Source organism: Crinia signifera, chromosome 3, assembly GCF_055691185.1.
Source record: "Crinia signifera chromosome 3, ASM5569118v1, whole genome shotgun sequence".
NCBI classification, from domain to species: Eukaryota; Metazoa; Chordata; class Amphibia; order Anura; family Myobatrachidae; genus Crinia; species Crinia signifera.
The window spans coordinates 108257705-108268854 of NC_139219.1; the positions used below are offsets into that span (position 1 = coordinate 108257705).

Below are 11150 nucleotides of genomic sequence, written 5' to 3' on the forward strand. Positions count from 1 at the left end.
CTGTGGACCTGTGGATATATAAAGAAATATTGGAATAAGATACTGAATTACATACATTAAATTGTAGGCCTGAGAGTTCCGATTCACCCTTTCCCGCTTCTGTTTGCCAACTTTGATATATGGAATCTAGATGCCCGAGCTTCCGGGCATATCCCCTTCCTCACCATACTGGTAACAATGGCAAAAAAGCAGATAATGAGGAGCTGGGTGTCCAAAAACGCACCATCCCTCACGGAACTGATTAACTCACTAAAACGTACTATGTGTTATGATAAATTTGATGTACAGATACACTCGGCCAGATACACCAGCATTGAAGCACGATGGGGCCCCCTGATACCAGAAGAAGAGGATACCCAATCCTAAAAACTAAAAACCTTCAGTTATAACAATTAGTTGCATATATGTACACATACGGCTGAGACAGACAAAGTTGCTAGTCAGACTCCCAAAATGACCTCTGACACCTTTGCTCACATCGGCTCTGGTGCAGGCACCAGAGAACATAGTATGAATGACTCAAGGACGGACTCCCCCCCCCCTCCTTCCCTACCTACTCTTTCCTGATCTTTCCACCCCCCCCACCCCCTAATTGGTTTACATTTGTTTATATTTTATGGTTACCACCGGATTGCTCAATATTTTAAAACGCACAAATGTTCAGCAATACTAAAGCCAGATCCACCCTGACACCCTCAGGGAAAGAAATGAAGAAACATCAAACCGGGATATTATATCCCCCTAGATTACAAGGGATCTGAAGATTGTATATGATATTGTATACCCCGAACGTACGTTCTTTTTATATGCTGAATTTTCTATTTCTTGTTAAAATCTTTGAAAATGTGAAATGTAACCACTAAAACTTTGGAACATGTGACAGATCGGATGTGTAACCATCTCACTATGTAATATATGGAAAAATCTAATAAATATATTTGAAAAAAAAAAAAAAACACCAAACAAATGTTGTACTAAAAGCAAATGACTCTTAGCTTGGGAGTTTTATTTCTATTGACTAAGCTGGCCAGGCTTTGTTACAGTGTTGTAGCATCAAGACAAGGCAACGCTTGCTCTTCAATCTACACTATTAAACCAAAGCAAAGTTTCCACATTCAGTAGATCCTGATATTCCTGCATGGTTTCACCCACTGATGTACACCTGAAACAGCGATATATTTTGTTAAAGAGTGCCTGGCTCTTTGCATTTTGGTGGTGCAGGTATAGAATTTAACATACAATGATTTAGTGGTAGAATCTTGTGGTTTAGTGGTAGAATTCTCGCCTGCCATGAGGGAGGCATGGATCTGAAAAGGGAATAAACACCACCCAATGTTGTGCTCAAAGCAAATGACTCTTAGATTTGGAGTCTTATTCGCTATTGACTCAGATAGCTAGGCTTTTTTACAGTGTTATGGCATCATGGCATGGCAAGGATTGCCCTTCAATCTAAAAAAACCAAAGCAAGGTTTCCACATTTAGTAGATCCTGAGATTCCTGCTTGGTTTCACACACTGATGTACACCTCTTTTAAGTTTCAAATAAAACATGTTTGGTTGTGTAGTGACAGAGATCTCGCCTATAGAATTCTGGGAAAAAACACCGCACAACGTGGGGCTCGAAGCCACAACCCTGAGATTAAGAGTCTCATGCTCTACCGACTGAGCTAGCCAGGCTTGGTTACTGTGATTTGACAAAAAGGCCACTCAAGCCAAGGATTGCAATACAAGCTATTAAAGTAGATCTAGGCTACCACATTCAGTACACTGAGATGCATGCTTGGTTTCACACATTTAGGAAAATGTGTAAGTAACCGTGAAGTAAAACGTGAAGCATTGGTTGTTCAGTGGTAGAATTCTCACCTGCCATGCGGGAGGCCCGGGTTCGATTCCCGGCCAATGCAATACTCAAGTTTTACTGAAATTATGGTATATTTTGTTAAAGAGTGGCTGGCTCTTTGCATTTTGGTGGTGCAGGTATGGAATTCCACATACAATAAATTAATGGTAGAATCTTGTGGTTTAGTGGTAGAATTCCCACCTGCCAAGAGAGAGGTCTGGATCTGAAAAGGGAATAAACACCAAACAAATGTTGTACTAAAAGCATATGACTCTTAGCTTGGGAGTTTTATTTCTATTGACTAAGCTGGCCAGGCTTTGTTACAGTGTTGTAGCATCAAGGCAAGGCAACGCTTGCTCTTCAATCTACACTATTAAACCAAAGCAAAGTTTCCACATTCAGTAGATCCTGATATTCCTGCATGGTTTCACCCACTGATGTACACCTGAAACAGCGATATATTTTGTTAAAGAGTGCCTGGCTCTTTGCATTTTGGTGGTGCAGGTATAAAATTCAACATACAATGATGTAGTGGTAGAATCTTGTGGTTTTGTGGTAGAATTCTCGCCTGCCATGAGGGAGGCATGGATCTGAAAAGGGAATAAACACCACCCAATGTTGTGTGTCAATGTAGATCTAGGCTACCACATTCAGTACACTGAGATGCATGCTTGGTTTCACACATTGAGGAAAACGTGTAAGTAACCGTGAAGTAAAATGTGAAGCATTGGTTGTTCAGTGGTAGAATTCTCGCCTGCCACGCGGGAGGCCCGGGGTTCGATTCCCGGCCAATGCAGTACTCAAGTTTTACTGAAATTATGGTATATTTTGTTAAAGAGTGTCTGGCTCTTTGCATTTTGGTGGTGCAGGTATAGAATTCCACATACAATAAATTAATGGTAGAATCTTGTGGTTTAGTGGTAGAATTCCCACCTGCCAAGAGAGAGGTCTGGATCTGAAAAGGGAATAAATACCAAACAAATGTTGTACTAAAAGCATATGACTCTTAGCTTGGGAGTTTTATTTCTATTGACTTAGCTGGCCAGGCTTTGTTACAGTGTTGTAGCATTAAGGCAAGGCAACGCTTGCTCTTCAATCTACACTATTAAACCAAAGCAAAGTTTCCACATTCAGTAGATCCTGATATTCCTGCATGGTTTCACCCACTGATCTACACCTGAAACAGCGATATATTTTGTTAAAGAGTTCCTGGCTCTTTGCATATTGGTGGTGCAGGTATAGAATTCAACATACAATGATTTAGTGGTAGAATCTTGTGTTTTTGTGGTAGAATTCTCGCCTGCCATGAGAGAGGCATGGATCTGAAAAGGGAATAAACACCACCCAATGTTGTGCTCAAAGCAAATGACTCTTAGATTTGGAGTCTTATTCGCTATTGACTCAGATAGCTAGGCTTTTTTACAGTGTTATGGCATCATGGCAAGGCAAGGATTGCCCTTCAATCTATAAAACCAAAGCAAGGTTTCCACATTTATTAGATCCTGAGATTCCTGCTTGGTTTCACACACTGATGTACACCTCTTTTAAGTTTCAAATAAAACACGTTTGGTTGTTTAGTGACAGAGACCTCACCTCTAGAATTCTAGGAAAAAACACAGCCCAACATGGGGCTCGAACCAACGACCCTGAGATTAAGAGACTCATGCTCTACCGACTGAGCTAGCCAGGCTTGGTTACTGTGGTGTGACAAAAAGGCCACTCCAGCCAAGGAGTGCAATACAAGCTATTAAAGTAGATCTAGGCTACCACATTCAGTACACTGAGAATCATGCTTGGTTTCACACATTGATAAAGATGTGTAAGTAACCATGGTGTAAAATGTGAAGCATTGGTTGTTCAGTGGTAGAATTCTCGCCTGCCACGCGGGAGGCCCGGGGTTCGATTCCCGGCCAATGCAGTACTCAAGTTTTACTGAAATTATGGTATATTTTGTTAAAGAGTGTCTGGCTCTTTGCATTTTGGTGGTGCAGGTATAGAATTCCACATACAATAAATTAATGGTAGAATCTTGTGGTTTAGTGGTAGAATTCCCACCTGCCAAGAGAGAGGTCTGGATCTGAAAAGGGAATAATCACCAAACAAATGTTGTACTAAAAGCATATGACTCTTAGCTTGGGAGTTTTATTTCTATTGACTTAGCTGGCCAAGCTTTGCTACAGTGTTTTAGCATCAAGGCAAGGCAACGCTTGCTCTTCAATCTACACTATTAAACCAAAGCAAAGTTTCCACATTCAGTAGATCCTGATATTCCTGCATGGTTTCACCCACTGATGTACACCTGAAACAGCGATATATTTTGTTAAAGAGTGCCTGGCTCTTTGCATTTTGGTGGTGCAGGTATATAATTCAACATACAATGATTTAGTGGTAGAATCTTGTGGTTTAGTGGTAGAATTCTCGCCTGCCATGAGGGAGGCATGGATCTGAAAAGGGAATAAACACCACCCAATGTTGTGCTCAAAGCAAATGACTCTTAGATTTGGAGTCTTATTCGCTATTGACTCAGATAGCTAGGCTTTTTTACAGTGTTATGGCATCATGGCAAGGCAAGGATTGCCCTTCAATCTATAAAACCAAAGCAAGGTTTCCACATTTAGTAGATCCTGAGATTCCTACTTGGTTTCACACACTGATGTACACCTCTTTTAAGTTTCAAATAAAACACGTTTGGTTGTGTAGTGACAGAGATCTCGCCTGTAGAATTCTGGGAAAAAACACCGCCCAACGTGGGGCTCGAACACACGACCCTGAGATTAAGAGTCTCATGTTCTACCGACTGAGCTAGCCAGGCTTGGTTACTGTGGTGTGACAAAAAGGCCACTCAAGCCAAGGAGTGCATTACAAGCTATTAAAGTAGATCTAGGCTACCACATTCAGTACACTGAGATGCATGCTTGGTTTCACACATTGAGGAAAATGGGTAAGTAACTGTGAAGTAAAATGTGAAGCATTGGTTGTTCAGTGGTAGAATTCTCGCCTGCCACGCGGGAGGCCCGGGTTCGATTCCCGGCCAATGCAGTACTCAAGTTTTACTGAAATTATGGTATATATTGTTAAAGAGTGGCTGGCTCTTTGCATTTTGGTGGTGCAGGTATAGAATTCCACATACAATAAATTAATGGTAGAATCTTGTGGTTTAGTGGTAGAATTCCCACCTGCCAAGAGAGAGGTTTGGATCTGAAAAGGGAATAAACACCAAACAAATGTTGTACTAAAAGCATTTGACTCTTAGCTTGGGAGTTTTATTTCTATTGACTAAGCTGGCCAGGCTTTGTTACAGTGTTGTAGCTTCAAGGCAAGGCAACGCTTGCTCTTCAATCTACACTATTAAACCAAAGCAAAGTTTCCACATTCAGTAGATCCTGATATTCCTGCATGGTTTCACCCACTGATGTACACCTGAAACAGCGATATATTTTGTTAAAGAGTGCCTGGCTCTTTGCATTTTGGTGGTGCAGGTATAGAATTCAACATACAATGATTTAGTGGTAGAATCTTGTGGTTTAGTGGTAGAATTCTCACCTGCCATGAGGGAGGCATGGATCTGAAAAGGGAATAAACACCACCCAATGTTGTGCTCAAAGCAAATGACTCTTAGATTTGGAGTCTTATTCGCTATTGACTCAGCTAGCTAGCCTTTTTTACAGTGTTATGGCATAATGGCAGGCAAGGATTGCCCTTCAATCTATAAAACCAAAGCGAGGTTCCACATTTAGTAGATCCTGAGATTCCTGCTTGGTTTCACACAATGATGTACACCTCTTTTAAGTTTCAAATAAAACACGTTTGGTTGTGTAGTGACAGAGATCTCGCCTGTAGAATTCTGGGAAAAAACACCGCCTAACGTGGGGCTCGAACCCACGACCCTGAGATTAAGAGTCTCATGCTCTACAGACTGAGCTAGCCAGGCTTGGTTACTGTGATGTGACAAAAAGGCCACTCAAGCCAAGGAGTTCCCTACAAGCTATTAAAGTAGATCTAGGCTACCACATTCAGTACACTGAGATGCATGCTTGGTTTCACACATTGAGGAAAATGGGTAAGTAACCGGGAAGTAAAATGTGAAGCATTGGTTGTTCAGTGGTAGAATTCTCGCCTGTCACACGGGAGGCCCGGGTTCGATTCCCGGCCAATGCAGTACTCAAGTTTTACTGAAATTATGGTATATATTGTTAAAGAGTGGCTGGCTCTTTGCATTTTGGTGGTGCAGGTATAGAATTCAACATACAATAAATTAATGGTAGAATCTTGTGGTTTAGTGGTAGAATTCCCACCTGCCAAGAGAGAGGTCTGGATCTGAAAAGGGAATAAACACCAAACAAATGTTGTACTAAAAGCATATGACTCTTAGCTTGGGAGTTTTATTTCTATATACTAAGCTGGCCAAGCTTTGTTACAGTGTTGTAGCATCAAGGCAAGGCAACACTTGCTCTTCAATCTACACTATTAAACCAAAGCAAAGTTTCCACATTCAGTAGATCCTGATATTCCTGCATGGTTTCACCCACTGATGTACACCTGAAACAGCGATATATTTTGTTAAAGAGTGCCTGGCTCTTTGCATTTTGGTGGTGCAGGTATAGAATTCAACATACAATGATTTAGTGGTAGAATCTTGTGGTTTAGTGGTAGAATTTTCGCCTGCCATGAGGGAGGCATGGATCTGAAAAGGGAATAAACACCACCCAATGTTGTGCTCAAAGCAAATGACTCTTAAATTTGGAGTCTTATTCGCTATTGACTCAGATAGCTAGGCTTTTTTACAGTGTTATGGCATCATGGCAAGGCAAGGATTGCCCTTGAATCTATAAAACCAAAGCAAGGTTTCCACATTTAGTAGATCCTGAGATTCCTGCTTGGTTTCACACACTGATGTACACCGCTTTTAAGTTTCAAATAAAACACGTTTGGTTGTGTAGTGACAGAGACCTCACCTCTAGAATTCTGGGAAAAAACACCGCCCAACGTGGGGCTCGAACCCACGACCCTGAGATTAAGAGTCTCATGCTCTACCGACTGAGCTAGCCAGGCTTGGTTACTGTGGTGTGACAAAAAGGCCACTCAAGCCAAGGAGTGCCCTACAAGCTAATAAAGTAGATCTAGGCTACCACATTCAGTACACTGAGAATCATGCTTGGTTTCACACATTGATAAAGATGTGTAAGTAACCATGGTGTAAAATGTGAAGCATTGGTTGTTCAGTGGTAGAATTCTCGCCTGCCACGCGGGAGGCCCGTGGTTCGATTCCCGGCCAATGCAGTACTCAAGTTTTACTGAAATTATGGTATATTTTGTTAAAGAGTGTCTGGCTCTTTGCATTTTGGTGGTGCAGGTATAGAATTCCACATACAATAAATTAATGGTAGAATCTTGTGGTTTAGTGGTAGAATTCCCACCTGCCAAGAGAGAGGTCTGGATCTGAAAAGGGAATAAACACCAAACAAATGTTGTACTAAAAGCATACGACTCTTAGCTTGGGAGTTTTATTTCTATTGACTTAGCTGGCCAGGCTTTGTTACAGTGTTGTAGCATCAAGGCAAGGCAACGCTTGCTCTTCAATCTACACTATTAAACCAAAGCAAAGTTTCCACATTCAGTAGATCCTGATATTCCTGCATGGTTTCACCCACTGATGTACACCTGAAACAGCGATATATTTTGTTAAAGAGTGCCTGGCTCTTTGCATTTTGGTGGTGCAGGTATAGAATTCAACATACAATGATTTAGTGGTAGAATCTTGTGGTTTAGTGGTAGAATTCTCGCCTGCCATGAGGGAGGCATGGATCTGAAAAGGGAATAAACACCACCCAATGTTGTGCTCAAAGCAAATGACTCTTAGATTTGGAGTCTTATTCGCTATTGACTCAGATAGCTAGGCTTTTTTACAGTGTTATGGCATCATGGCAAGGCAAGGATTGCCCTTCAATCTATAAAACCAAAGCAAGGTTTCCACATTTAGTAGATCCTGAGATTCCTGCTTGGTTTCACACACTGATGTACACCGCTTTTAAGTTTCAAATAAAACACGTTTGGTTGTGTAGTGACAGAGACCTCACCTCTAGAATTCTGGGAAAAAACACCGCCCAACGTGGGGCTCAAACCCACGACCCTGAGATTAAGAGTCTCATGCTCTACCGACTGAGCTAGCCAGGCTTGGTTACTGTGGTGTGACAAAAAGGCCACTCAAGCCAAGGAGTGCCCTACAAGCTAATAAAGTAGATCTAGGCTACCACATTCAGTACACTGAGATGCATGCTTGGTTTCACACATTGAGGAAAATGGGTAAGTAACCGCTAAATAAAATGTGAAGCATTGGTTGTTCAGTGGTAGAATTCTCGCCTGCCACGCGGGAGGCCAGGTTTCGATTCCCGGCCAATGCGGTACTCAAGTTTTACTGAAATTATGGTATATATTGTTAAAGAGTGGCTGGCTCTTTGCATTTTGGTGGTGCAGGTATGGAATTCCACATACAATAAATTAATGGTAGAATCTTGTGGTTTAGTGGTAGAATTCCCACCTGAAAAGAGAGAGGTCTGGATCTGAAAAGGGAATAAACACCAAACAAATGTTATACTAAAAGCATATGACTCTTAGCTTGGGAGTTTTATTTCTATTGACTAAGCTGGCCAGGCTTTGTTACAGTGTTGTAGCATCAAGGCAAGGCAACGCTTGCTCTTCAATCTACACTATTAAACCAAAGCAAAGTTTCCACATTCAGTAGATCCTGATATTCCTGCATGGTTTCACCCACTGATGTACACCTGAAACAGCGATATATTTTGTTAAAGAGTGCCTGGCTCTTTGCATTTTGGTGGTGCAGGTATAGAATTCAACATACAATGATTTAGTGGTAGAATCTTGTGGTTTAGTGGTAGAATTTTCGCCTGCCATGAGGGAGGCATGGATCTGAAAAGGGAATAAACACCACCCAATGTTGTGCTCAAAGCAAATGACTCTTAAATTTGGAGTCTTATTCGCTATTGACTCAGATAGCTAGGCTTTTTTACAGTGTTATGGCATCATGGCAAGGCAAGGATTGCCCTTCAATCTATAAAACCAAAGCAAGGTTTCCACATTTAGTAGATCCTGAGATTCCTGCTTGGTTTCACACACTGATGTACACCTCTTTTAAGTTTCAAATAAAACACGTTTGGTTGTGTAGTGACAGAGATCTCGCCTGTAGAATTCTGGGAAAAAACACCGCCCAACTTGGGGCTCGAACCCACGACCCTGAGATTAAGAGTCTCATGCTCTACCGACTGAGCTAGCCAGGCTTGGTTACTGTGGTGTGACAAAAAGGCCACTCAAGCCAAGGAGTGCCCTACAAGCTTTTAAAGTAGATCTAGGCTACCACATTGAGTACACTGAGATTCATGCTTGGTTTCACACATTGATAAAGATGTGTAAGTAACCATGGTGTAAAATGTAAAGCATTGGTTGTTTAGTGGTAGAATTCTCGCCTGCCACGCGGGAGGCCCGGGGTTCGATTCTCGGCCAATGCAGTACTCAAGTTTTACTGAAATTATGGTATATTTTGTTAAAGAGTGGCTGGCTCTTTGCATTTTGGTGGTGCAGGTATAGAATTCCACATACAATAAATTAATGGTAGAATCTTGTGGTTTAGTGGCAGAATTCCCACCTGCCAAGAGAGAGGTCTGGATCTGAAAAGAGAATAAACACCAAACAAATGTTGTACTAAAAGCATATGACTCTTAGCTTGGGAGTTTTATTTCTATTGACTAAGCTGGCCAGGCTTTGTTACAGTGTTGTAGCTTCAAGGCAAGGCAACGCTTGCTCTTCAATCTACACTATTAAACCAAAGCAAAGTTTCCACATTCAGTAGATCCTGAAATTCCTGCATGGTTTCACCCACTGATGTACACCTGAAACAGCGATATATTTTGTTAAAGAGTGCCTGGCTCTTTGCAGGCACTCTTTGTTTTTGGTGGTGCAGGTATAGAATTCAACATACAATGATTTAGTGGTAGAATCTTGTGGTTTAGTGGTAGAATTCTCGCCTGCCATGAGGGAGGCATGGATCTGAAAAGGGAATAAACACCACCCAATGTTGTGCTCAAAGCAAATGACTCTTAGATTTGGAGTCTTATTCGCTATTGACTCAGCTAGGCTTTTTTACAGTGTTATGGCATCATGGCAAGGCAAGGATTGCCCTTGAATCTATAAAACCAAAGCAAGGTTTCCACATTTGGTAGATCCTGAGATTCCTGCTTGGTTTCACACACTGATGTACACCTCTTTTAAGTTTCAAATAAAACACTTTTGGTTGTGTAGTGACAGAGACCTCACGTCTAGAATTCTGGGAAAAAACACCGCCCAACGTGGGGCTCGAACCCACGACCGTGAGATTAAGAGTCTCATGCTCTACCGACTGAGCTAGCCAGGCTTGGTTACTTTGGTGTGACAAAAAGGCCACTCAAGCCAAGGAGTGCCCTACAAGCTATTAAAGTAGATCTAGGCTACCACATTGAGTACACTGAGATTCATGCTTGGTTTCACACATTGATAAAGATGTGTAAGTAACCATGATGTAAAATGTGAAGCATTGGTTGTTCAGTGGTAGAATTCTCGCCGACTGAGCTAGCCAGGCTTGGTTACTGTGGTGTGACAAAAAGGCCACTCAAGCCAAGGAGTGCCCTACAAGCTATTAAAGTAGATCTAGGCTACCACATTGAGTACACTGAGATTCATGCTTGGTTTCACACATTGATAAAGATGTGTAAGTAACCATGGTGTAAAATGTGAAGCATTGGTTGTTCAGTGGTAGAATTCTCGCCTGCCACGCGGGAGGCCCGGGGTTCGATTCCCGGCCAATGCAGTACTCAAGTTTTACTGAAATTATGGTATATTTTGTTAAAGAGTGGCTGGCTCTTTGCATTTTGGTGGTGCAGGTATAGAATTCAACATACAATGATTTAGTGGTAAAATCTTGTGGTTTAGTGGTAGAATTCTCACCTGCCATGAGGGAGGCATGGATCTGAAAAGGGAATAAACACCACCCAATGTTGTGCTCAAAGCAAATGACTCTTAGATTTGGAGTCTTATTCGCTATTGACTCAGATAGCTAGGCTTTTTTACAGTGTTATGGCATCATGGCAAGGCAAGGATTGCCCTTGAATCTATAAAACCAAAGCAAGGTTTCGACATTTAGTAGATCCTGAGATTCCTGCTTGGTTTCACACACTGATGTACACCTCTTTTAAGTTTCAAATAAAACACGTTTGGTTGTGTAGTGACAGAGACCTCACCTCTAGAATTCTGGGAAAAAACAC

At 41.7% G+C, this 11150-nt stretch overlaps 3 non-coding genes across 3 annotated transcripts; 2 read left to right on the forward strand and 1 right to left on the reverse strand.

Annotated features, from left to right (window-relative positions):
* The first annotated feature begins 4807 nt into the window (after positions 1-4807).
* TRNAG-GCC (transfer RNA glycine (anticodon GCC)) lies at positions 4808-4878 on the forward strand. The gene has a single exon. It is a non-coding gene; the product is annotated as a tRNA-Gly (tRNA).
* Positions 4879-5926: 1048 nt separating this feature from the next.
* On the forward strand, positions 5927-5997 carry TRNAD-GUC (transfer RNA aspartic acid (anticodon GUC)). Its single transcript has one exon. It is a non-coding gene; the product is annotated as a tRNA-Asp (tRNA).
* An 821-nt stretch (positions 5998-6818) lies between these two features.
* TRNAK-CUU (transfer RNA lysine (anticodon CUU)) lies at positions 6819-6891 on the reverse strand. Its single transcript has one exon. It is a non-coding gene; the product is annotated as a tRNA-Lys (tRNA).
* Between the last annotated feature and the right edge of the window lie 4259 nt (positions 6892-11150).